Consider the following 27,647-nt stretch of genomic DNA (forward strand, 5'->3'; position numbering starts at 1 on the left):
ATATATCTACGCCAAGCAGCCATCTTGCCACTGCTTAAGTAACTCTACGTAACTTAAATTTTAGACTTTTGTCAATTTTTAGAAAAATTTGTAGATACTTAAGCCAATGACTGAATAAGCACAATTAAGACATGAATTCTACCCTCGAGAACCACACAATTCTTGTACTAAACTGCAAGTTACCCACTTGTTAATTTTTTCTCCTTGGTTTAAATTTTCATTGACCTCCTGCAAATAAACTAAACACAATCCCTGTACTACTGAACAAACCATTAAATATATAAAGTATCTTAAAACAACAGTCAAATGAGGTCAAAAGAAAGTTACCAATTATATAATATCCAACATAGTATGTTCGCATTGGCAGAATTGCAAACAAGACATCTCCTATTTAGTAATGTCAAGAATTTAGCTTCTGAATCAAGTTTAGAAGTGATTTTCTAGGGGCAAGCATGGTGGCTAATGCCTATAATCCCAGCAGTTTGAGAGGCTGAGGTGGGACGACTGCTAGAGCCCAGGAGTTTGAGACCAGCCTGGGCAACACAGCAAGACCTCAACTAATTTTTTTTTTTTTGAGACAGAGTTTCGCTCTTGTTGCCCAGGATGGATGCAGTGGTGCAATCTCGGCTCACTGCAACCTCTGTCTCCCAGGTTCAAGTGATACTCCTGCCTCAGGCTCCCAAGTAGCTAAGATTACAGGCGTTTGCTACCAAACCCAGCTGATTTTTCTATTTTTAGTAGAGACAGGGTTTCCCCTTGTTGGCCGGGCTGATCCACTTGCGTCAGCCTCCCAAGGTGCTGGGATTACAGGCGTGAGCCACCGGCCTAGCCTCAATTTAAAATTTTAATTTTCTTTTTTTTTTAAGGGAATATGCATAACAAAGACCTTATTAAACACTATGGGCTACAGGACTAAGGGCAGTGGAACCTTCTCCCTGAGTGTGATCTTAACTTCTGTATCCAAAGCACCCTGCAGAGGTCTTTGCATGATGTTAGTGCTAAATAAATGTTAAGTCAATAAATGAAAGCTTACTGTGGTACATACAATTCATCCAAAAGAATTAAGAAAAATTAGGGCCGGGTGCGGTGGCTCAAGCCTGTAATCCCAGCACTTTGGGAGGCCAAGGCTGGTGGATCACAAGGTCGAGAGATCAAGACCATCCTGGTCAACATGGTGAAACCCCGTCTCTACTAAAAATACAAAAAATTAGCTGCGCATGGTGGCGCGTGCCTGTAATCCCAGCTACTCAGGAGGCTGAGGCAGGAGAATTGCTTGAACCCAGGAGGCGGAGGTTGCAGTGAGCCAAGATCGCGCCATTGCACTCCAACCTGGGTAACAAGAGCAAACCTCCGTCTCAAAAAAAAAAACCAAAACAAAACAAAACAAAACAAAACAAAACAAAACAAAATGTGAGGCTTAATCCACTGACTCTGGCAGTGCAGCTTCTGAGAACATCTTTAAAACATGGCATCAGGCCCACATCACATCAGAAGAATCAAGTACCACCACAACAAAGGAAATAAAAACGAAAGTCAAGTCTCCCACTATGTCCCCTTTAAAATGATTGTTAATGCTGTTTTTGCATTAACCAAACTTCAACAGACCTGTCATTCCCTTTTATTTGTAGTCAGCTATCAGCTGCTGGGCAAGGATTGGGATTCGGGGACATGATTCTAGGCTTGTTCTAGATCATGCTGGCACTTACCACCGTACAGCTTATACTACTGACGGAACTGCCACACAGCTGGTGACTTTCTGCAAGTCTCTACCTTTTTCATGTTTTAGGAACACAATTATCAGGGCACTACCATTTGTATCCTTCCTATGACAATGATCGCATTTCTCTTCTTAAAATTTTGAAGTATTAAGAAAACATAGGTTTTTTCCTGTTTTGTATATTTGGGTTTTGGGATGGCAGTTTCTTTTGAGACAAGGTCTCACTCTATCACCTAGGCTGGAGTGCAGTGGCATGATCTCAGCTCACGGCAACCTCTGTCTCCCAGGCTCAAGCAGTTCTGGTGCCTCAGCCTCCTAGGTAGCTGGGACTACAGGTGTGCACCACCATGCCCAGCTAATTTTTATATTTTTAGTAGAGACAGGATTTTGCCATATTGGCCAGACTGGTCTCAAACTCCTGGCCTCAAGTGATCCACCTGCCTCAGCCTCCCAAAGTGCTGGAATTACAGATGTGTGCTACCAAGCGCCCAGCCCTGATACTTGTTTTTCACATATTTACTTCATGTTCTTTGAAGGCAGGAAGTCGCCAAGGCTTCAAACTCATTTTCTACTTTCTTTCTCCACAGAATTCGTTGTTTCTGTTATTATGGACCAGCAAACAGAAGGTTCTTCAAAGCTATTTCACAAACTTCTAGCCTACACTATTAGGATACTTTTATTTTTATTTTTTTTCAGAAAGACAGAGTCCAGCTCCGTCGCCCAGGCTGGAGTACACTGGTAAGATCTTCATTCACTGCAACCTTCCAGGTTCAAGTGATTCTCATGCCTCAGCCTCCCAAGTAGCTGTGATAACAGGGGGGTGTCACCACACCAGGCTAATTTTTCTGTTTGGAGTAGAGACGGAGTTTCAGTTTCACCATGCTGGCCAGGCTGGTCTCAAACTCCTGACCTCAAGTTATCTGCCTGTCTTGGCCTCCCAAAGTGCTGGGATTACAGGCATGAGCCACTGTGCCCAGCCCGAAACTACTTCTTTAATATCAGTTAAATAGAACATGAAAAACTACACTTACTGAAGTATGATGGAAAAAGGTCTAGCTAAATTTTCACTAACTAAGGTTCTTAATATGGGGGTACACAGAGAGAATTCAGGGATCTGTAAATATGGAGGGCAACATTTTCACTAACCTCTATGCAAAAATTAGCAATTCCCTCAATCAAGAATGTAAGTAACAAACCACAGTAGTATTAGAAAACCTATGAATTTGTCATTAATAGAAACCATGGATATTTTCATACAATTTTTGCAGACAATATCTATTTAAAATTATGATACACAGCACATTTACTAATGCTTATTCTCTAACATAAAAAACATACATATTAATGTAAGAAGCACACATATTACTTTATCACAAATTTGTATATAGTATTTGCTAATGGTTTTTGAATATAACATTTCCTTCTTAATCCTATGTAGTTTACTTCATATAATCATGAATCATTATTAGAATCATTATCCTGAGGCAGGATTCACAAGCTTCATTAAGATTGCCTAAGATGTCCTTTGCACAAAAAATACTCGTTAAGAACCCCTGAACTGTAAAATAAGAGTAAGCAAGGTTATGACAATTTTGAAGGACTGTCATGGTAGTAACTGTCATACCAGCTCTAATAAAATGATGGGCTGTTTTTTCTTTTTCTTTTTTTTTGTTTGACACAGAGTATCACTCGGTTGCCCAGGCTGGAGTGCTGGTAATCTCGGCTCACTGCAACCTCCACCTCCCGGGTTCAAGCAATTCTCCTGCCTCAGCCTCCCTAGTAGCTGGGACTATAGGTGCGTGCCAGCACACCCAGCTAATTTTTTGTGCTTTTAGTAGAGATGGGGTTTTACCATGTTGGCCAAGCTAGTCTCCAACTCCTGACCTCAGGTAATCTGCTCACCTCGGGCTCCCAAAGTCCTGGGATTACAGGCATGAGCTACCGCACCCAGGCTTGCTTTTGTTTTTTGAGACAGGGTCTTGCTCTGTCGCCCAGGCTGAAGTGCAGTGATGCAAACCTGGCTCACTGCAGCCTGGACATCCCAGGCTCAGGTGAGCCACCACGACTGGCCTGACCAGCTAGTCTTAAAAAAATATCTTCTGATTATGACAAAAAAGAACATGGAAAGGGATTTTAAACTAGTCATTTTCACTTAAGAGCACAAAGTCTGTCTGTAAAAAAAAATTACCTTTTGAATACTTAATAACTTGTTATAATTAAAATAATTCCAGGATTACAAATGTTTAAGTGCTCAGGACCCTTTAATAGTAACTATTTTTGGCCGGGCGTGGTGGCTCAAGCCTGTAATCCCAGCACTTTGGGAGGCCGAGGCGGGTGGATCACGAGGTCGGGAGATCGAGACCATCCTGGTCAACATGGTGAAACCCCGTCTCTACTAAAAATACAAAAAACTAGCTGGGCGTGGTGGCGCGTGCCTGTAATCCCAGCTACTTAGGAGGCTGAGGCAGAATTGCCTGAGCCCAGGAGGCGGAGGTTGCGGTGAGCCGAGACCGCGCCATTGCGCTCCAGCCTGGGTAACAAGAGCAAAACTCCGTCTAAAAAAAAATAAAAAAAATAAAAAAAAATAAAATAGTAACTATTTTTTTGATAACTATTCTTTGCTTCTAAGATGTTTTTTAAAAATGGACAAAAACCACTAACAGGTAGAATTCTTCAGGTAATGTGTAAAGTGTCTTCCCTTCTGTTTTCAATGAAAAAAAATATATATATGTACATACATATACTTTACTAAAATTATGGCTTAGACCCTTCTTGATCAACTATACTGGTGATAGCTAAAATGACTTAATTCAAAGGAAAACACATACCTCTCCTACTGAAAGAAAGCTGTTAAAAAAAAGTTCTAATTAATTTACATTTTCCCCACCAGTTCCTATTCTGAGGCCAAAACTAAACAATCAATATTTCATAATAATATTTTTAGTAGCTCAATATTGTGCATAGAACATTTTCCTTAAATTATATATAATGTGTTAAGTTTTTGTTGAAATCGTAACTTTTCATTTGTATTTGAATAATCATTTCCCCCAAAGACATATTTACCTTCAGCCAGTGCTGGTGATTCTGTCCTTGTCCTTCTATCTGTTTAAAGAAAGAAAAAAAGGAAGAAAGTCTAAAACATGATTATACTTTAAAACAAGTTTTTATTACAGCTAACTTTAAAGTTTACGAACACCATCACATGCACATTTTATACATATACACATATATTTATTTCCTTGGAATTAACTCAACCACCATTTAGGGAGGACCTATTTAGAGTAAGGCAGTATATTAAGCCCTGGAAAACAACAATAGATAAGACAACCCAGTTGTCATCGTCAATACACTCAAAGAGTAAAAAGTGTACCAAGACAAGTACACAATTCTCATTATAGCTTATGAAGCAAAGGGTAAGAAAAGGAAAGTCAAAGTCAGGCGCAGTGGCTCACACCTGTAATTCCAGCACTCTGGGAGGCCGAGTCGGGCAGATCACGACGAGGTCAGGAGTTCGAGACCAGCCTAACCAACATTGTGAAACCCCGTCACTACTAAAAAATACAAAAATTAGCCTGGCATGGTGGCACATGCCTGTAATCCCAGCTACTCAGGAGGCCGAGGCAGGAGAATCGCTTGAACCTGGGAGGTGGAGGTTGCAATGAGCCAAGATCATGCCACTGCACTCCAGCCTGGGCGACACAGAGAGACTCCGTCTCAAAAAAGAAGGAAAAGGAAAGTCATTAATTCCTCTTTAGCAGGGGCCTAAAACTATCAAAAGAGGCATATTTATATATTCTTATCACAGTTTAAGTTCATTCAGTTTCAGTGTATTAATAATCAGTTTTACTAAAGGTTCTAAAATCATTACTCCATGACAATAACCTATTATTTGCCAAGGACACATTTGGCAAAATTCAAGTGAACCACAAATGCCTCTCTAGGATTGGTTTTACTATTTCATTCACTCAATTCGTTCATTTGTTTCTGCTGAGAAAGGGTCTCGTTATGTTGCACAGGGTGGTCTCCAATTCCTGGTGGTCAAGTGGGCTTCCTGCTTTGGCCTCCCATAGTTCTGGGATTACAGGCATGAGCCACCATGCCAGGCTGGGTTTTACAATTCCAAAGACACAATTTTCGGTAAAATAAAATCTTCAGAATGAGTTTATTATAACTTTGCAAAAAAAGGTTATAAGAGGCAAATAAAGATATTAACCCCTTGGAGAAGGTATATGGATCACTCTACCAAGAAAAAGCCTCATGTTTTCACTCTAGCTGAGGTACCTCCTCCTGACTGCACTATCTGTGGTTAACCTTCTGCTCTGGGGCTTTGCAATACGAGATGTCTACATGAATTCTTCAGCTATCCAGAGACATAAACAAATCTGAAAATTTGAAAGTGTTAACACCGAGATGGGATCTAGCAGATAAGTATCACCTTCTTCCCAAAAAAAGGGATATACTTATTGCTTTCTTAGAGGACTTCCTCAGGATCATGCCCCAGTTGCTCACAAAACTGAATAGCTCAGTAACGCACCCTTGGATTGGTGTTCCTTCTTTCCTAGTTCACTTGCTCCAGTCCTTCAACTTCTGTTTCTTGAGAGGTGTGCAAATGAATTACCTGCAAAAAAGCAGCTGTCTCAGTTTTTGCTTTTGGGATAAAACTAGGTCAAGACACTTGATTGCCATGATACCATAATCCCTTTTCATCCTACCTCACTGGATGCTACTTCTTAATTTCCACTACACTTTCTTGCACACCCCATATTCCACCCAAACTCTCACTACCTAAAATCCTTGAGCCTACTATCTCTACTAACTCAAGGCTGAAGATTCTGTTGCATGAGCATTATAGATCTACTATTATTTCATATTCGAGAAACTAAAACAGAGTTTGCAAAAATGCATATGAAGTTGGCTGGCTGGGGCCACCTGAGATAAGTGTTAACTAGGCAAACAGACAACTGTGTGTTTATCTAAATGGTGCCACTGCTATCAACATGCCATGCTAAAAATACAGGTGATCCAGAGCTCAACCTTCACGTGAACAGATTTTAGACGTTAGCAACTAATGAAATAAGTCAGACATACCCAGTAGGCCAAATGAAACAGTCTGAGGGCTACGTGGACGAACCATTAGTTTGCGACTTCTGCTCTAGAATCTCACATTGTCTACATTTTATTATTGTATTAATCCTTCATCTTTCACTTTTATGAGTTAGTCCATAAATGTGAGTCACGCTCGAAGCCTAACTGCTCTAGTTTTCCTCAAAAGCTTGCCTTGGATCAGTATTACTAAAAGTGAAATGAATAAACACTTTACTGCTTTTTCTGCCAAAGATAAAACTTCCTTCCCTACAGCTCACTCCAGGGAACCAGAAATAAACAAAGTGGCTTGACTGACCACTTTTATAAACCACAGCGGAAAAAACAGGGCCACTTGCATAAAACCATGAGGAAAAATTCTAATCCTTAATAAATCAAGAAACAATAAAACACTTGTAACTGTATTCACCCTTAGAAATCAAATATCAGGTCATAAATAGTAAATATTAACTAATATTTAAATTGGATAATCCAGGCATCCAAAATCTACAAACCTAGAGATTATTCAAGTTAAGCGTTAAAATTTTCTTGCCTCCAGCAAGACATTAATTATGACTTCAGACCATTCTGTCAATCATGTTTATAGTTCTGTAATATTTCAAATGATGGTACATAAATCTCACTGCTGACCAGGTACAGTGGCTCATGCCTGTATGCCCAGCACTTTGGGAGGCTGAGGTGGGTGGATCATCTAAGGTCAGGAGTTTGAGACCAGCCTGGCCAACCTGGTGAAACCCCATCTCTCCTAAAAATACAAAAATCAACTGGGCGTGGTGGTGTGCACCTATAATCTCACCTACTCCGGAAGCTGAGGCACAAGAATTGCCTGAACCTGGGAGGCAGAGGTTGCAGTGAGCTGAAATCGAACCACTGCACTCCAGCCTGGGTGACCGACTGAGACTCCGTCTCCAAAAAAATAAATAAGTACCATTAATATGGAAAACTAAGATAGACCCTTCTCAGACTATATAGTAGTCTGAGTACATGGATTTGAATATAATTTCTCAAAACTAAATCTCAGAAAATAGAACACAGAATCTTACTTATCTTTGGAGAAATAATATGCTAAAATATAAAGCACTATAAGAAATTTAAAGTGGAAAGACAGATCAATCTCGTAAAAATTAAAGATAAAGGATACTAAAATGTCTTAAATAGTTCATGGGAGTGTATATAATCCCACGTAGACAACAGAAAAAAAAATAACCCTGACAATTTGTAACAGGAAGGCAAAACAATAAATATGAAAAAAATGTATAGCCCCTAATAATAAAAGGCAAATACAGTAAAATCGTTTAGAGAACTGGTTCTGAAATGAGACAGACCTGGGTTGCATTTTCAATTATTTAAATTATTAAGTTATTTGAGCATGCTTTGTTATTTGTAAAATGCAGATTTTTCACTTATTTAAATTAGGTTATCTATGCATCCTTTTCCTTTGTAAAAGAGCAAAAATAAACTCAAAGTGTACAGATTAATGGAACTGTTAGTTCTGTTGAACATGGTCACTACCTTTTAATATTAAAATTATAATAATATATATCTATTGACACTAAATCTCAAGTATAGTATTGTTAAGGAAACCATGTCTAATCTGCACCAGAGCTCAAACACCCAAGGCTTCCTCTATGTCATCCTACACTATGCTTACTACTACAAAATAGTTTGATCAGAAGAAAGTTCAATGGTTACATGTAGAGCCTCACTCCTTGATATACTTAGAAGTACATTTTTTATATAAAAACAAGTATCAAAGTATATATGAAAAATAGAAATCTGGATATTGTACAAATATTAATACTAAATATTAGTACAATATCAGTAAATTTTATTTTCGCAGATATATTTTTTTTAATTTTTAAATAAAATAAAGATGGGGTCCCACTATGTTGACCAGGCTGGTCTCTAACTCCTGGCCTCAAGCAATCCTCCCACCTCAGCCTCCCTAAGTGCTGGGATCACAGGTATCAGCTACTATGCCTGGCCAAGAAAATCTTAATCTCTATTGTAAACCCATGCTCCAGAAGAATTGAAATACCAACATTTCTCATTATCTTTAAAGTTTTTCAAAATTATCTCCAGGAAAAAGTAAATTTCCCATAGCAGTTAACTAGGTAACGCCAGGCTTTCAGAACATGACTTGATTTTTGTAGATTCTAAAAATGTCTTACAAACTTCATTTTCCCTTTTTTTTATAAGGGTAAAACATGCTCACTGTACGAAATACATAAAGTGGAAAGAAACAAGTATCACTACCTATAATCCCACAACCAAAACTTTAACAATTATTCTCTTCTAAATTCTCTTATGCATATTTTTATAAAATTTAACACCATTTATTTGTATTTGTCCTGCTTTATCATTCATATCATGAGCAATATTTTCAAATCATTAAAACCGCTGCCAAAATACCACTTTTAGTCTTTACGTACCAACTCGTCACATGGGTACACCACATTTTTTCAAGTATTTTCTTACTACTGGACATTCAGGTTTTTCTAAACTTTTGCTCTTATACACAATCGTATGCCCAAGACTTCCATAAGCACATAAATATCTGTGTGATTAGAAAATATTATCCCAGTCTAATATAAAAATGTTGATTAACTATCATTTTATGACACAACCTGAACATCTATACAATATAGCTCTGCCTGGGTTGGGGTTTAAGGACCTCAGCAAGCAAACACCCTGGCTGTGCATACGCACGCCCCTGCACACAAGGGTCACACTCTTGCCTACTGACAAACATAACCCCCAAACATGAAGACACAAATACACCTAAGTCAGTGCCAGGTACCCTGGCCCAAACTTTAGAATTAATTAGAATTAAATTAGAATGTTAATTAGAATGTAATTTTGGACAGAATGATGCACTGGCCAACCTCACATAATCCTTGACAAGTGGTGCCTTCTTTCGCCTTTTTTTTTTTTAAAGAGACAGGGGCTAGGTGTAGTGGCTCACACCTGTAATTTCAACACTGTAGGAGGCTGAGGTGGGAGGATCGCTTGAGGCCAGAATTTTGAGAACAGATGAGAAAACATAGCAAGACCATCTGTACAAAAAAATAAAATGAACAGCCAGATCTAGTAACATACAACCGTAGTCCCAACCACAGGTGTGGCTGAGGAGGATGGCTTAAGCCCAAGAGTTCAAGGCCATAGTGAGCTACGACTGCCTCTGTACTCAAACATGGGCAACAGAACAAGACCTCATTTCAAAAAACAACAAAAGAAACAGGATCTCGCTCTGTTGCTCAGGCTGGAATGCAGCTGCACAATCATAGCTCACTGTAACCTTGAACTCCTTGCTTCAAGTTGTTCTCCATCCTCAGCCTCCAAAAGCGCTGGAATCATGGGCACAAGTCACCTAGCCCATCCTCTCTCCATTTGTTTCTTAAACTACTGAGGTCAGCTATTTTTTCTTCACAATTGTGTGACTTAGTCCTTCCCATTTTTCTATCAAAGCCTTTTTTTTTTTTTTTTGAGACAGAGTTTCACACTTGTTGCCCAGGCTGGAACGCAATGGCATGATCTCGGCTCACCGCAACCTCCACCTCCTGGGTTCAAGCAATTCTCCTGCCTCCCGAGTAGCTGGTAGTACAGCATGCGCCACCAAGCCCCGCCAATTTTGTATTTTTAGTAGAGACGGGGTTTCTCCATGTTGGTCAGGCTGGTCTTGAACTCCTGACCTCAGGTGATCCACCAGCCTCGAAAGATGCAGAGATGCACTCTGGGTTTGGGGATAGGTGAGAACTGGGAACAGAGAAGGTGCATTTGAATGAAAACAAAGACTTGGGTTATTTTAATTTGCCTTTCTTTATTTGTATCTTTTTATTTTAGAGTCAGGGTCTTACTAAGTTGCCCAGGCTGGGCCTTTGTTGTCTTGCAAATCATTTTTTTCTTTCCCAAAAAATTCTATATATTAACAAAATGAACTAATGAAAGCATATTAAAGAGTCATTCAGGTAACATGACTCAGTGAATTCCTAATCTATGTGTCATGGTGACAGAAAACAAGTATGTTCTTTACTGCTACTAAAGAAACTGATTAAATACAAAGCACAAAAGTTAATCCTACCATGCAATACCTTGACTTTCAGGAATCTGCTCCACTTTCAAAATCACACCTAAAAAAGCAAAAGCTCTTTAGATAAACCTGGTCTTTCATCACGGTGTTTTAATTACAGTAAAAGCTTTTCCATAGTAATCAGAACTAGAAGTTGTTCAATTAATTGCAATTCTTCTTCTTTTTTTTTTTTTTTTTTTTTTTTTGAGACGGAGTTTCGCTCTTGTTACCCAGGCTGGAGTGCAATGGTGCGATCTCAGCTCACTGCAACCTCTGCCTCCTGGGTTCAGGTAATTCTCCTGCCTCAGCTACCTGAATAGCTGGGATTATAGGCACGCGCCACCATGCCCAGCTAATTTTTTGTATTTTTAGTAGAGACGGGGTTTCACCATGTTGACCAGGATGGTCTCAATCTCTTGACCTCGTGATCCACCTGCCTCGGCCTCCCAAAGTGCTGAGATTACAGGCATGAGCCACCGTGCCCAGCCTGCAATTCTTGATAGAAACATTTAAAATACGTATATATGTATTCATTGGCTAATTCTTTTTAAGAAAACTAAAGTACATTTTTCAATGACAAGTCATTGCTAGAATATTTCCAGCTACCATGATCCAATGCTTTTGTAGAAATTATTAGGGGAAAAAAAGAATCTTTTTTAAAAAATTTTTTAAAGATTAAAAAATGTAAATTCCAATTCTTTACAGACTAGATGTGAACAGTCAGTGCTGGTTTACAAAGTGCACTTTCAAGTAGCACTAGTATAAATAAAGCATTGGCTTTGGGGCCAAACTGTGAGGTTTACCCTTGGACAAATTTCTCTCTCCCTAATGGGGATAATATTAATACCTACCACCTAATTGGGTTATTATGAGGATTAAATAAGAATATGTTTAGCATTTAAAACTGTCCCTGACAGGTAAGTACTCTATAAATGCAAGCTGATGTCATTATCATCACTACTATTATATAGACCATAACCGTAAACACACTTTTTCTAAAACGTCTAGTTTTTGTCTTTTTTCAATGTAATGAGAAATGAAGATACTGAAAATATAGAACACTTCATAGTTTTATATTTTTCTCCAACCTTTTATACCCTGATCCATGGCCAATCATATCACTTCTTTTAAAGTCTGTCAGTGTCTGGTCACTGCACACCTGTTATTCACTAAATGCACAGACTGCAGAGCATGTAGCTGTGTTACTTCTCTGTCTCCCAGTGACAAACCAATGAGATTCTTTTTTTACAAGGGTACCTGAAAGAGAAGATCTGCCAACAAAGATGAAAGTGAAGCAAAGAAACAAAATCAATAATGCTAGAAGTAAAATTCTAATGGAATATAAATGGAGTTACAAAGAAAGAGTTGACTGTGAGATTGCTGACACTGCTGTCAACAGGGAGACTAAATATGCAGCCAGAGGAACTTTCTGAAGGTAAACTGATTAACATAAACGAAGAGAGTGGTTATGGTGAAAAGGATGACAGTCTCAGAGGAAGTCACGCCAGCAAAAAAAACCTTCATATTAAAGGAACTCACATATATTTCTTGATAGTCAAGGTGTAATGGATAAAATGTTTGAAGCTGATCCAAACTTAGAAGTATAACAACTTGTCCAAAGCCTAGAAATGATGCTCACTCCACACCGTACAACAGGGAAGAAGAAACCAGGCATGTTTCTAACTACTCTTGAAAAGATTTTTATGAAAAAATAAAACACTTTATTTCTCAAGGTTTAAATTAACACTTCACTAAGTAAAATACTAGTTTTACTATTTTATCCATTTCCCAATACATTTTACAACAATAAGAGTATGTTTTGATGAAAATTTCTAACAATCATGGAACAACATAATTTCTAAGATTGCTCTGCAAAATTTAAGCCTGCACGAGTATTTTTACAGTCCACAGCACAAAATGAGAACTGCCTGTATAAAGAACTTTTACAACCTAAGAAGGAAAGCAATCCAATTTAAAGACAGGCAAAAGATTTAAACAGATAATTCACCAACGTGAAATGGACTGCAAATAAGCACTTGAAAAGATGCTCAACACCATCAGGCACTAGAGAAATGCAAACTGAAAACATACCAGATGGCTAAAAAAATATTGTAAATGACCATACCAAGTGCTAGTGAGAATACGGTGCAAATGAATTCCTATACACTTGTGCAAAGCCAGTTTAAAAAGTTAAATATACACCTACCATATGACATTCCATCTAGGTATTTATCCAAGAAAAATGAAAGCATATGTTCATATAAAGAATCATATACTAATGTTCACAGCAACTTTACTTATAGTAGTCTCAAACTGCAAGCAACCCAAATGTTCATCAACAAATGAATGGACAGACTGGTATTTCCATATGCTGGAATACTACTCAGCAATAAAAGAAACAAATTACTGACACATCCAATAATAAGTATAAATCTTAAAATCACTAAGCTGAGTTGAAGAAGCCAGACATAAAAGAATATATATTCTATGAGTCCTCATATGTAAGATTCTAGGAGTCAAGTCTGGGCAACAGAGTGAGACCCTATTTCTAAAAAAAAATTAATAAAAATGTAAGATTCTAGGAAATGCAAACTAATATTACAATGACAGAAAATAAACAAGTGGTTGACTGGGGTCTAGGGGCAAGTAGGGTGGATAGATTTGAAGGAGGCAGGAAGAACGCTGGAGGTGATTATGTTCATTATCGTGATTGTGGTGATGATTTCATGGGTGATTAACTATGTTGAAGCTCAACAAACTGTATGCTTAATAAAACTTTTTTAAATGGCCCATGGACCATCTGTATCTGCCAAAAAAGGGGATTCTCAGGCTTGCCACAACCCACTAAATTCTGGGGGTCAAGCCAGAGAAATTGCATTTTCCAAGACCCACGTTACTCTAATGTACATATTTACTCTGTAATCTAGAGCATCTAACTTCTAGAGTCTCCAGAAGAATTATCTCACTCATCTCCTACGAAAACACTTAGAATTTTAGTCCAATAATATTTCATTTAATCAAAATTTAATTAGCATTTGACAAGTTATTTTATTAGTACTTATATCAACAGGGTCTTAGATGAAGCCCGTAATTTCAGAGCTTTAGAACTTGAGACATCCTATTACATTCATATTTATATTTTGAAATCTGGCATATAGGTAATCTCTGAAGTAGTTCAATAAAAGAAAAGCCCACAGAGACAAGTTTTAAAGCCAAAAACAAAGCTTTAGGATTTCAATTTAAAATCATATCCTGTCCCAATTTTATTTCACAAATGGGAAAGCTGAGACCCAGAAAGGTTAAATTTGGGCAGAGTCAGTAATAAAATGCAAATCTTCTATTTTACTTTCTTCTGAAATGAAAGTCATCTACCCAACCTCCTTCTAAAAAGGGTTCCTATTCCTTTGCTTTCAGTTTCTCCTAAATTCGTATTTATTGTCATTCCTGTAGCTCGGGTTTTTCTGTTCTCATGCCTAACTACTGCAATAATCTCCTAAACGGTTAACCTACTTCTGTAGTTCTCTCTCCACTTCATTTCAGTTTCACAAATACCTGAATACCTAGCATTAGTCAAGCACTATGAGACGCTGATTTTATCTTATCACTGCTCTATATACTTTTCAGGATACATTCTCAAACTGGCACACTTAGGAATATCCTTTCTGATTTCAGACTACTCCCAATACGCAAGCTACTAGAGCAGAGCCCCCTAACAGCCTATGCCCATTCCAGTCCTGAAATCTGTTTCCTCCTCTTGAAAAGGTATTCCTCTCTTCCTAAAAAGGGTCTTATCCTTTAAGGTCAATTTAAAGCTATGCCTACTTTCAACAGGCTTTTCCCTAGGACTCCATCCAGCCCACCCACCTCAATCCCCGCAATTCTGAAGCATTTTCACCCAATAATACACTGCTACTCATTGGTCGCCGATGTTAGTTATACTACTGAGGGAAGACAAAATTTGTTTCTCGGGTCTTTTGTACCCTACTTAATATGCAGTACGTAAGCATGTTACAACAAAGGGAAACAGCATAGCACATTATAGGTAAAAAAGTTTTAGTCTAGAGCAGGCGTCCCCAAACTTTTTACACAGGGGGCCAGTTCACTGTCCCTCAGACCGTTGGAGGGCCGCCACATCTTGTGCTCCTCTCACTGACCACCAATGCAAGAGGTGCCCCTTCCTGAAGTGCGGCGGGGGGCCGGATAAATGGCCTCAGCGGTCCGTAGTTTGGGGACGCCTGGTCTAGAGGCTTTGAAACCAGTAAAATACCAGTTTGAATCCTAGTTCTGACAATTACCGTAATTCAGGATCACACAGCTAATAAGCATTAGTTACCTCACTGTTCAAATGGAGTTAATAGACTTTAAGCACTGTTGCAAGCATTAAATAAAATTCAATGAGAATGCATGTTTAGTGCTTAGGAAAAATCACAAAGAAAACATTCACTTAATTGTAGCTATTATTAGATATCTACCATGTGGCAGATAGTGTGCTAGGTTCTAGAAATAGCAAAATGTTTAAGATTTAAGCTCTGATCTTAAAGAATTTGATGTATTAATATATGTAAATACCATTCATCCATCCAAGTTAGAAAACAACAATCATCATTCTTACCTGTACTTTAAGACCTAAAAAACTGACCATTCTATTTCCTAAAGATCTCTATTCATACAACCACTGAACTAGCAATTCAAGACAGGATTCCTACTGTAGCCTATTTGGGTCTCACCGCTGCAACTTTAACCTATTCTAACTCATTGTCTATAATATTATTAGAACAATCTTCCTAATGCAGAAACCTGATCACATATCGACACATCATCCTTCTGAGTAGTATATATCCATAACTGCAATGGCATAGAACACAGAGATCTCAGGCTGACTCAATTTTAAAGAAATATTTCCCAGATTGCTCTTAAATGTCTTGTTTATGTACTGTTAAATTAGATTTATTGATTGAGACGAAGAAGTCTAGGCTGGAGTGCAGTGGCGCAATCTTGGTTCACTGCAGCCTCTGCCTCCTGGGTAGCTGGGATTACAGGTGCACACCACCACATCTGGCTAATTTTTGTATTTTTAGTAGAGATGGGATTTTGCCATGTTGGCTAGGCTGGTCTCAATCTCCTGACCTCAGGTGATCCGCCCACCTCGGCCGCCCAAAGTGCAAGGATTTACAGGCATGAGCCACCTCACCTGGCCATTAAAGCAGCTTGATAAGAAACATAATTATTGCTTTAAATACTTCAGCTCTAGTTTTATTAGAAAATCCATCCTACTACTGCAATGATTTAATAACAAAAAATTTGGGAAAAGAAAATCCACCCTACCTCGTATTACTTCATTTTCACGTGTTATGAGTGACCGCTGGCCAGTACTATCAATAACGGCTGCCCCGCAATCATCCACAAACACCGTCACCCTGTTTTTAACCATCCTGTTTTTAACTATGCATGCCACAAAGCAACCACAGCAGATTCTTATTCACCAAGCCTGCCATATGCCATGGCATTTTTTTTTTAAGAAGCCCTACAATGTTTCTAATACATAGCCAGGATTGCCCAATCCCAGATTAAGAAACTTTACATAGAAAAGTGACCAACCCCAGATATGATAATATTGCTTTGTCTATCTAAAGCCAGGGTCTGCAAACCACCCACAGACCATGCCTAATCCCAAGGCTCTTTGTTCTACCTGTACACTAGGAATGATTTTTACATTTTCTAAGGGTTGAAAAAAGAAAACAACAATCTGTATCCTGAAAGTTAAGGACTTCCTGTGAAGATAACACTTGCATATATAAAAAGTAACAAATCCATAATAATTATGTCAAGACCAAAGTATTGTTACAGACTACAATTACAATAGAAATTTAGAGAACAGGACAGCGTGAGAGAAAAGGATATTCCATGTACGAGCTAAAAATCTTCTCAAAAGGCCCCAGAGTACATCATATCACTCATCAAAACGAGGGACCCTTTTCCGTGACTCAAAGTGGCTGTCACAGCCTGTTCATTGTTACCATACTCCCCTCTGCACTAAGCACAATGTCTGACACATCACACAGGCTTCAAAGTATAGACGCTGAATGAGTAAGCAAATATAATAAAAGACGTAAGTACACTAGAATAAATGCAACTTGTCTAGAGTTAAGGTCCCAAAAGGCTGCCATTCTGCTTAAATGATTTGTTTGGGGAAAAGAGAGATAAGGAGAGGTCAATGTATTGGTAGCAGATAACTGACAAAATTTAGAAAAATATATAATTTCTTCTATTAAAAATTAAAGAGACTTTAAATGAAATACTCTAAGGTGTGTCCACCATGGTTGTATATAGTTTTAAATTATTTTATTTTATTTTTTTAGAGATAGGTTTTTGCCATGTTGGCCAAGCTGGTCTCGAACTCCTGGCCTCAAGTGATCCTCCTCAGCCTTCCAAAGTGCTGGGATTATGGGTGTGAGTCACTGTGCCTGCCCAGCCTACAGATAGATACAGTTTTTCTGGACTGACAAAACTCAACTGCAACAACAGGCATAGATAACCATTCGGGAGAGATACTATATATCTGATATGTGGTAATATATGTTACTGCATGTCTTGGTAGCAATAAAACAATAGATTTTTGTTTAAGACTACAAAAAATACTTTGTCACATAATGTTTTTTAACATGTCCTCAAAACTCAACAAAGATCAGTTACGGACAATGTAGTGTAAAAATAAGACCTGTCCTTGTGAAGACTATAGTCTAGGATATGACATGTAAACAAATTACTACAATACAGTACAATTAAATAAAATGCTACACTAGAGTTCTGTGGTTAAACTGCTATGGGAAAACAGATGAGGGAGTAATTTAATTATGTCTAGAGGAGAACGTCAGAGAACGCTAGAGAAGGGAGCAATCTGGGTGCTTTACGTATTTTTAAAAAACACCAGTACTACTAGTAACTTCCAAAGACATTTTTATATGCTTCAAATTAAGTCAAATAACTTAAGTTTATGATTTATATTAGCATATTCACTAAACTGGAAAAGGAAAATCCTCTCTTCTCCTTAAGAAGCATTTTAATTACTACCTATCTGATTAATAATGGGTAACATAATAAAATACTACTAAAGTCCTTAAAAAAAAGGCTTTGTTAAACTGAGACTGAGGCATCTCCAAGAATTCAGAAGAACACTGAATAAGACTTTTTAGTCCTAATAAATACAAAACCTCCTGACATGTTTAATCGGGAAAGAAGAAAAATAAATAAATACAAAACTGCACTAATTTTTTCAATAATTTCTATTCCATTTGCTATACATGTTTGAACCTTAATCTGTTTGCCCTTCTGTTATTTCTGCTTATTGGATAGCTTTATATAATTCCAAATTTGGACTATCAAGTCTGAACTTATAAGCCAAGTCAGGGGAAAACACTTTCAAAAAAAGAACACGTACTATTCTAAAAATTACTCTTTCATGGTTAGAATATATATTTATGTATTAAACCTTTATCTTTAAAACACATAGTCCAACCTGTTAAATGTCCTATGTAGTGGGGGTTTTTTTGGTCTATCTTCTTCTCTTTTAAAAATTACCTTATGTGTCTTAATGAGCTTTTCTCCCAAGTGCTCATTAACAGCCACAAGATACCTAATTAGTTCAAATTAACACAACTATAAATGTATCACATCAGATATGTTCAATTAATTTCTCAAAAGAGCTTGTAGTTCTTCAGTAGAAGAACTTTATTTTTCCTAGCACTTTTAAGTTTCAGAGAGATAATTAAGCAGAAAATATTCAGTGTTTTCACATTTTGGCTATTTCTTTATTTCCTAGACTTAAACATCTTAGTTTAAATGATTTTTAACAGATAGGCACCCACAATCAGAATGAGTGCCATAGCTGTACTTCGACTGCTATGTCACAAACTTCTGTATCATCAGTAATTTTTACCTAGGTATTTCAGACTGGAAAAGATAAAATAAACAAAATATGATTTTAAAATAAATTCTGAAACCATTAACTCATAACATCCTGGATGTTTTACTTTCTGCTACTCTACCCATTCATTAATACCTTACAAAAACCTGTACATTTTAGAATTTCCCCTTTCCCATTTCATTTGATTTTCAACAAATGTAGAAGCACCTACATATCCTAGATTTTATTTAGTTTACTAGTTGTAGTATCTAGGAATTTATTTACAGAGATAGATTTATTATAGCAAGAGACAAAGTTTTAGCCATTTAGAAAGTAGACTTTGCTTCCTTGAATTAACAGAAAAAATATTTTGTAAAGTGCAAGAAAACGAAAAAAAATTTAGGTACTAAAACTATAAAAATGGAGAAAAATGTTGATATATGCTAAATGATAGATGAGAAAGTACTGATCACTAAAGTTAACAGATCATCAATATCTTAGCCATTTCTTTCAGCCTCCTTCCTATTGTACCTTTTATTCAGACATTAGTCTTATCTATTTTAAAAAGTTAAATTACTTATAGCCATCATGTGTCACCTTTGCAGTCCGAATTGGAGAATGATTGTTAATCCTGATTAAATTGGCTTCTTTCTAGAATTTGAAATTCATAATTTACTTATCTTTCCTCTACTGCATTAAAAACTGAAACTAACATAGGAGGGTCTTCTTCTTCCATAACTTCTTGATAATAACTAATAGCTATTATTTGGATGTGCATTAACAGCCATTATTTGACTGTCTGCCCTCTCCTATGTTACGCGATTCAGTTAAAAGTTTTGGGCAACCAGGTATTCATATGGTCTGAAAGTATCACCAGAGACCTTTTACCAAGTCTCACTCTCTTGCCTAGACTGGAGTGCAGTGACATGATCATAGCCCACAGCAGCTTCGATCTTCCAGGATCACACAACCCCACTCAGCTAACTTTTGTATTTTTTTGTAGAGACAGGGTTTCACCATGTTGCCCAAGCTCACTGACACCATCTTAATTTAAGAATAAAATTTAGTATCACCAAAAATGTACACAGTATATGCCTGCTGATGTAATGCAATGGGATGTATTCAACATTACCCTATGTAATAAACTTGTCAAGTATATATAAACTAACTCTATCAGGAAACAAAGCAAGACAAATCCAGATTAGGAAATATTTTCTGTCACACAGCTTGACTGGATGAAATGGAGTAGGTGTGAAGATTAATAAAAGAAGAGGAGTTCAGTTTTGGACATGTTAAATTTGAGAGACCTATGAGCCACCAATCTGAAGATGCTGTGAAGGCAATGACAGAAACAGAAGTATGGAGTTCAAGGAAGAGGTCAGATGACAAATACTACACCTACACCCCAAGACCTTGTATCCAAAGACCAAGGACACTTGAAACGATTCACAGTGGCAAACCAGAGGCCACAGTGCACTAATAATACTGTTCGGGTAACACCATCTGGGCAGTATTTTCTTGCTGCTCAGCTGCCTCTGGTTATTGCTCATTTTGTGAATCTGGATTTCCACTCTCTCCATCAATTCTGTGAGCTACATGTCATCATCCCTATAAACTCCTTTTATATGCAAATTACCCAGTCAGTTTCTGCTCTTGCAACCAAGAACCCATTAATGAATTATAAAGAATATTCTGGTCTCAAATAGAAAACTAACTGTAATTTCCTTCCCAATTTAAAGGCATTCCTACAAACAAGCAGAATCTATGTTACAAATGTTAACTCTGAAGTATAAATACAGATAATAAAGATACTCAAAAATTAGATGGTATAAATCAGTTTTTTGAGATATTTAATAGATTCCAGGATAATTAAAGTCCCAAAGTATAAAATTTGAACATTAGAACATCCAGAAAAGATGACAAAACACCAAGATCACTTAAAAAATATCAAAGAACTAAAAAATTTTTCATAAAAAGAATGATGAAATAGATTTTGAAAATACGAGAAACAAAAAACAAACAAAAAAAAGAGAATATAAGAACACAAGACTAATACTGGTTTTTAAAAAGTGTTCTCTCTGTAACAAGATGCTTTATTTTGTGTTATACATTCCAAACTGCTCCTACTAAGAACAGTAATGGAAAAATTCTCCACCTGAATCTACGTTTATTTAGTTAATTATATATTTTTGAGATGGAGTTTCACTCTTGTCACCCAAACTAGAGTGCAATGGCGCGATCCTGGCTCACTGCAACCTCCACCTCTCCCAGGTTCAAGCAATCCTCATGTCTCAGCCTTCCAAGTAGCTGGGATTACAGGTGCCCACCACCACACCCAGCTAATTTTTATATTTTTAGTAGATACGGGGTTTCACCATGTTGGCCTGGCTGCTCTTGAACTCCTGACCTCAGGTGATCCACCCACCTCCACCTCCCAAAGTAGTAGGATTATAGGCGTGAGCCACCACACGCAGCCAAGTCTGCATTTAGTCTCTATTTCATACACTTCCCTCACACATGTCAGTAAAACTACTTTTTATTTTCCAAAAACTTTTCACATTTCAAATCAAAAGTAGAATTTTGGCTATACTAAGATGAACATTTCTTAGAACCTTGATTGTACACCACTTATATACTAAACTCCCTACCTCCATTTAGTATTTTTAAGGCATACATTTTGAAGAAGTAAAACATGAAAAATGCGTAAAAACACTTAATAGGGAATATTGGCTTTAAGGAAAAATGAAGTACTAATACATGTGAATATCTACTATGTACGATGCATTTTGCTATAGACCATACTTTTTTTAAAAAAACAATGCAAAACGGGGGATGTTACCTTTTTACAAAAAGTAAATGAGGAAAATGAATTTCAAAAACTGGTTTAGGCCAGTTGCAGTAGCTCATGCCTGTATCCCCAACACTTTGCAAGGCCAAGGCAGGAGGACTGCTTGAGCCTAGAAATTTGAGACCAGCCTGGGCAGTAAGTGAGATTCCATTTTTTAAATTAAAAAAAATTAGCCAGGCATGGTTTTACATGCCTGTTGTCCCAGCTACTCATGAGGCTCAAGTGGGAGGATTGCTTGAGACCAGGTCAAGACTGCAGTGAGCTATGATCATGCCACCACACTCCAACCAGAAGGAAAGAGTGAGAACGTGCCTTTAAAAAAAAAAAAAAAGGGTGGGGGGCTTACTTAACTCACATCAGTGCATCAGTGCTTATAAGAGGTCAGTGTCAATAAGGGGTTGATCTGTTTCCAGAACAGATCCGCCTATCCCAAAGTTGATGCCATTTTATTCACAACAAAATGCCTCTATGAGCATATTCCTCTAAAAATTAATTCTCTTTGATTTTTTTTTAATTAAAAAAACTATTGTAACCATTACACTGAGCAAGTTGAACCTGTGGGATGTAACTATAAAAAGCAACTTTTTGTCCACCACTATCCTTTAAAGTTATTCTGTAGCCACAATTAATGTCCCTAAACTTTCATTTAGGTGAATGATTATGAATTTGGTCACTCCCAAGTTATAAAAATAATCTGAGTTTTAAAACTGAAAGACCCAGCTGGGCACAGTGGCTCACACCTATAATCCAACAATATGGGAGGCTGAAGCAGAGGATCACTTAATCCCAGGAGCTGGAGACCAGCCTGGGCAACACAGGGAGACCCCATCTCTATAAAAAATAAAAAATAAAAAAAAATTAGCCAGATGTGGTGGGACATATCTATAGTCACACTTACTTGGAAGGCTGATGTGGGAGGATCGCTCAGGCCTGGGAGGTCGAGACTGCAGTGACTGAAAGATCCTTAGTATAATTATTGAATTTTTCTCATTTAAAGTTAGTATCTCCACTTTCCCAGCTCAGTCTACACAGTACAAGAGCATTATGCTTTTACTCCTCTCCTTTACACCTTGCTAACCCTGGGTGGTGCAATTATGTGCTATCAGAGGGCTTAGACACCTTCATGACTCAAAAAATGTTTAGGTCGGGCGCAGTGGCTCATGGCTGTAATCCCAGTACTTTGGAAAGCCGAGGCAGACGGATCACCTGAGATCAGGAGTTCTATACCAGCCTGGCCAACAAAAAATACAAAAATTAGCTGGGCACGGTGGTGTGCGCCTGTAATCCCAGCTACTTAGGAGGCTGAGGCAAGAGAATTGCTTGAACCCGAGAGGTTGTGCAGTGAGCCAAGGTCATGCCACTGCACTCCAGTCTGGGTGACAGAATGAGACTGTCCTAAAAAAGAAAAAAAAAGTTTAAAGTTGATTCTGTTCAGGAATATTTTCAGGGGTTCCTTGAAAATTGGGAGCTCTCACCCACCCCAGACCTAGGGATCTCTCACTCCAATTCCTATATTGCATCTCCTTTGGGAATCCTTTCTGGTTTTCCCCCATTTGTCTTGCTTCTCTCAGGTGGCCCTCATGTGATCCCTAGGAAACACAGATCTCTGGTCCAAAACACTTCGGGAGGACTGGCAGTCCATCCACACAGCAACCTTGCTTTCTCTGCTGTGCTGCCAAAGCAGACAGTTTCTCTTTCACCCTTTAAAATTTCCAGGCACTAGACAGACAACAAACCAGTGTCCCTCAAATTGCAGAAGTTATATATTAAGCTCCCCAAGTGGTCTTACTATAAAACCCCTCTAACTTTACTGCAGGGAGAGTACTTCCCATCCTTCCCACAAAGATGGTAGAAAGCACTTAGGAAGTCTCCTAGAATACCAACAACTGGGTTATAAAACTTTTCCAATTTCCAACAACTCATGTCAAAAACTCTCTTCTAATCTCCAACTTTTTGAATGAAACCTTTTATACAAACAGATGGATAGGTATTGGAAGTCAAAAGATTCATTTTCTGGCTCTTTCAAACACACACATGGTGTTGTTACAACTCACTTCAGAAACGTGCATCTGTTGACTTAGGGCCAAACTCAGAATACAAGAGTTCCACCCATTTTAGCACCTTATTACATATTTTACATTTCCTAATTGCCCATGAAAAGCAGGATGAAAATAAAAATCCACAACCTCACCACTCAGAGTTAGCCAATGTTAACACTTTCGCTTTATGCCACTTAAAAATTTAAGTTTAAATTTTTTAAAACCTTGTACGATAACACTTCATAATTTCATTAAGCAATCAAGTTTATCATCTAATTTAAGCACATCACCTTTTTCACGCCTCAAATTTCCACTGAACTAGTGTGTTCGTCTTTCTAAAACTTGTCTCACTGTGCCACTCTGAAGTCCAAAACCTTTAATGGCTCCCCACCACCGGAGATTAAACTTTAATCTTGAAAAAGTAAGCATAATCTATACAGTCTCCTGTCCTAGAGCCATTACATCTCTAAATATGATTTTGAACCATGAATGCATCACATAAAATCATACTACAAGAAAAATGTAGATGTCTGAGGAGTTTCTAATAATGGGTTGTGACCTACACTAGCAGGAGGGAAACATTTCAGAATTTGCGATTTCAATCTTGTTACCCTTCAATGAAGCCGGATCCTGAGATATTTTCAACAGGAACTAGGACCAAATTCCGAAATGCTACAGAACAAAGGTAGTTATTCCTTTATTAGCATGATAAAACTAAGCTTGCAGTGGGAATCCATCCTCGTACGACTGCAAATCAAATTCTGTATCACTACACATATATATACACTGGTTTCACACTCATTATCACCAACTGCCAAAAAGTTAATCTAATACTCAAGAGCAGATTTCTTAAAACTTTAAATGTCTAAAACTTGATTTTGGGATTCATTTTGTTACAAGTTCTACACATAATGTGCTATCCATTCACAGAGCACACATTTAAAATTCTGTCTTAGAGCCAAGTGTGGTGGCTCACGCCTGTAATCCCAGCACTTTGGCAGGTCAAGGCCGGCTGATCACTTGAGGTCAGGAGTTGAGACCAGCCTGGCCAACATGGTGAAACCCTTTCTCTACTAAAAATACAAATAGATTAGATAGTTAGTTAGATAGATAGATAGATAGATAGATAGATAGATAGATAGATAGATAAAGACAGGATAGATAGATAGATAGATAGATAGATAGATGAAGACAGGATAGATAGATAGATAATAAGCAAGCAAGCTGGGTATGGTGGCTGGTGCCTGTAGTCCCAGCTACTTGGGAGGCTGAGGCAGGAGGATGGCTTGAACCTGGGAGGCAGAGTTTGCAGTGAGCCAAGATCACACCACTATACTCCAGCCTGGGCAACAGAGTAAGACTCTGTCCCCCAAAAAAAAAAGAGAGAAAGAAAAGTTTTAAGGTAATCTTTTACCAGATGAAATGAGAAGTAAATTCCATTTAAACATGCTACCAAGAAAAATATACTCATAGTTCTTAGCTCAAAGAAGCTCCAGTCTGCTAAGAATAAATCAGTAAAAATGCATAGAATTACAAAAGTGCCTGCAGAAAGAAAAATAATCAGTTCTCTCTTAAAGCTGACAATAAATGTATTCACTCAAAAAGTAAACAAGAACAATGAGTGTGGGCAAATACTGATGTGTCTCTATGAATAAACGTGGAGAGTATGTGTGCGTACCCATATAACATGTATATATGCATAAAGATGCCTAGAACAATGGTCACCAAAACAGTGACTACCTAGATAGCGATTCTTGCTTTTTACTTTTATTATTCCATATTGTTTCAATTTTTTAAATAAATATGAGCATTTACGTTTACAAGAATTTTCATTAATAAAATACAGTATGAAAGCTACAGTAATCCAGCCATGTGGTACTAAAAGAATGATAGATCAATGAAACATACATAAAAGTCTATACACATAAACCCAAACATCTGTGGTCAACTGATTACCAACAAAGATATCAAGGCAATTCAGTAGAGGAAACGATAGTCTTCTCCAAAATGGTGCTGAGACTACAGGATATCCACATTCAAAAGTTGAACTTAGTAACTTAACTCGCACCATAAAGTTAACTACAAATGGATCACAGACCTAAATGCAAGGACCAAAACTAGAAAACTTTTAGAAGAAAACACAAGAGTAAATCTCATCACTTTTGGTTAGGCAAAGATTTCATACACTGCGCCATTCTTAATAGGAAAAAGAAAAAAAAGATAAACTAGACTCTACCCAAGTCGAAACCCTTATAACTCAAAAGACACCATTAACAGCCAAGTATGGTGGCACACATCTGCAGTATCAATTACTCAGGAGGCTAAGGCAGGAGGATTACTTGAACCCCAAGTTTGAGTCTAGCCTGGGCTACATAGCAAGAATCCCATCTCTTAAGAAAAAAAAAAAAAAAAAAAAAAGACACCATTAAGAAAATCAAAGGACAAGTCACAGATTGAGAGAAAATATTTGCACATAATATATCTGACAAAGGACCTGGATACAGAATATATAAAAGACAAACCAGTTAAAAATAGGCAAAAAGATCTGACAGACATTTCACCAAAACAGATGGAGAAAATGGCTTGGTGGGGCATACCTATAGTCCAGGACTTTGGGAGGTCGAAGCAGGAGGATTGCTTTTCTTTTTGTGTTTTCTTTCCTTTTTTTTTTTTTTTTTTTTAAAAAAAAAAAAAAGAGACGGGGTTTCACCGTGTTAGCCAGGATGGTCTTGAACTCCTGACCTCAAGATCCACCCACGTCGGTCTCCCAGAGTGCTGGGATTACAGGCATGAGCCAACATGCAGAGGACTGCTTGAGCCCAGGAATTCTAGGCTGCAGTGAGGTGTGATTACGCAACCATACTCAGTCTGAGTGACAAAATAAAATCCTGACTCTCTTAAAAAAAAAAAAAGGAGAAGAAAAAAATGGCTTCAAAAGATGCTCAACATCATTAGTCATTAGAGAAATGCAAATTCAAACTACAATGCTATACTACTTCAGACCCAGTAGAATAATTATAATCAAAAAGATAATGACAAGTGCTGGAAAGACTCAGAGAAACTGAAATCCTCATGCACTACTGGTAGGACGTAAAATAGTACCAATAGTCGGGACGACAGTTTGGCAGTTTCTTTAAAAATTAAATATAAGTTTTCCACATGACCCAATAATTCTATTCCTAGGCATCTATGCAAAAGAAAACATACGTCCACACATATCTGCATACAAATGTTCATAGCAGCATTATTTATAACAGCCAAAAATTGTGAATCATCCAAATGCCCATCAACTGGTAATGAACAAACAAAATGTGGCATATCCACAGAATAGAATACTACTCAGCAATAGAAAGGAACAAATTACTGACACACTCAACATGCATGAACTGCAAATTAAATGAAAGAAGACAGACACAAAAGTCACTTTATGTTCCATTCATAAAAAACGTCCAGGAAAGAATAACTGAGCAAGAGACACAAAGACAGAGACAGAGTGTGTGCAAGAGCTAGAAGATAGAAAAGTGGTTGCCTGGGGCTGGGAGGAGTATAGAAGATGAATTGGCTTTCAAGGGATCTTACTGCGTTAATAGACAATATCCTAGACTACGGTAATGGTTGCAAAGCTGAATAAATTTACTAATAATCACTGAATTGTGAATTTGAAATGGGTGAATTTTACGGTGTATAAAGTACACCTCAATAAAATTGTTTTTAAAAAGACAGTGAAAAAAGTTAGTACATAATTATGTTTACTGAAGGAATGATTAGGCTTTTCTAGATGCCAAAGCCAAAAACCAGTGAGAAAACAAAACATATTAAATGAAAACATAAATTAAAATAGTTTATCAAAATGGCACACATACCACTTATCTCCATTATCAGTACTGTAAGTGATTTTTACCTTCTACCCTTTAGTGGAGTACTTCTAAGGGTCATGAGAGTACATCTTTTTTTTTTTTTTTTATATT

General features: G+C 37.6%; 1 protein-coding gene across 22 annotated transcripts in view; it reads right to left on the reverse strand.

The window, feature by feature from the left end:
• CYRIB (CYFIP related Rac1 interactor B) overlaps nt 1-27,647 on the reverse strand; it is a 169,092-nt gene that overhangs the window by 52,055 nt on the left and 89,390 nt on the right. For 13 of the 22 annotated variants that reach the window (XM_074387130.1, XM_074387120.1, XM_039464502.2 and 10 more), the window contains 2 exons: nt 6,252-6,335; nt 4,781-4,819 (listed from right to left, as the gene is read on the reverse strand). The gene's annotated coding sequence lies outside the window, so the exon portion shown is untranslated. Of the gene's footprint in view, nt 1-4,780; nt 4,820-6,251; nt 6,336-10,901; nt 10,951-27,647 lie in introns of those variants that run through there. The other 9 variants (XM_074387132.1, XM_074387126.1, XM_074387129.1 and 6 more) reach the window with 3 other exon arrangements.

The sequence above is a fragment of the Saimiri boliviensis genome, chromosome 15 (assembly GCF_048565385.1).
Source record: "Saimiri boliviensis isolate mSaiBol1 chromosome 15, mSaiBol1.pri, whole genome shotgun sequence".
Taxonomy (NCBI): Eukaryota; Metazoa; Chordata; class Mammalia; order Primates; family Cebidae; genus Saimiri; species Saimiri boliviensis.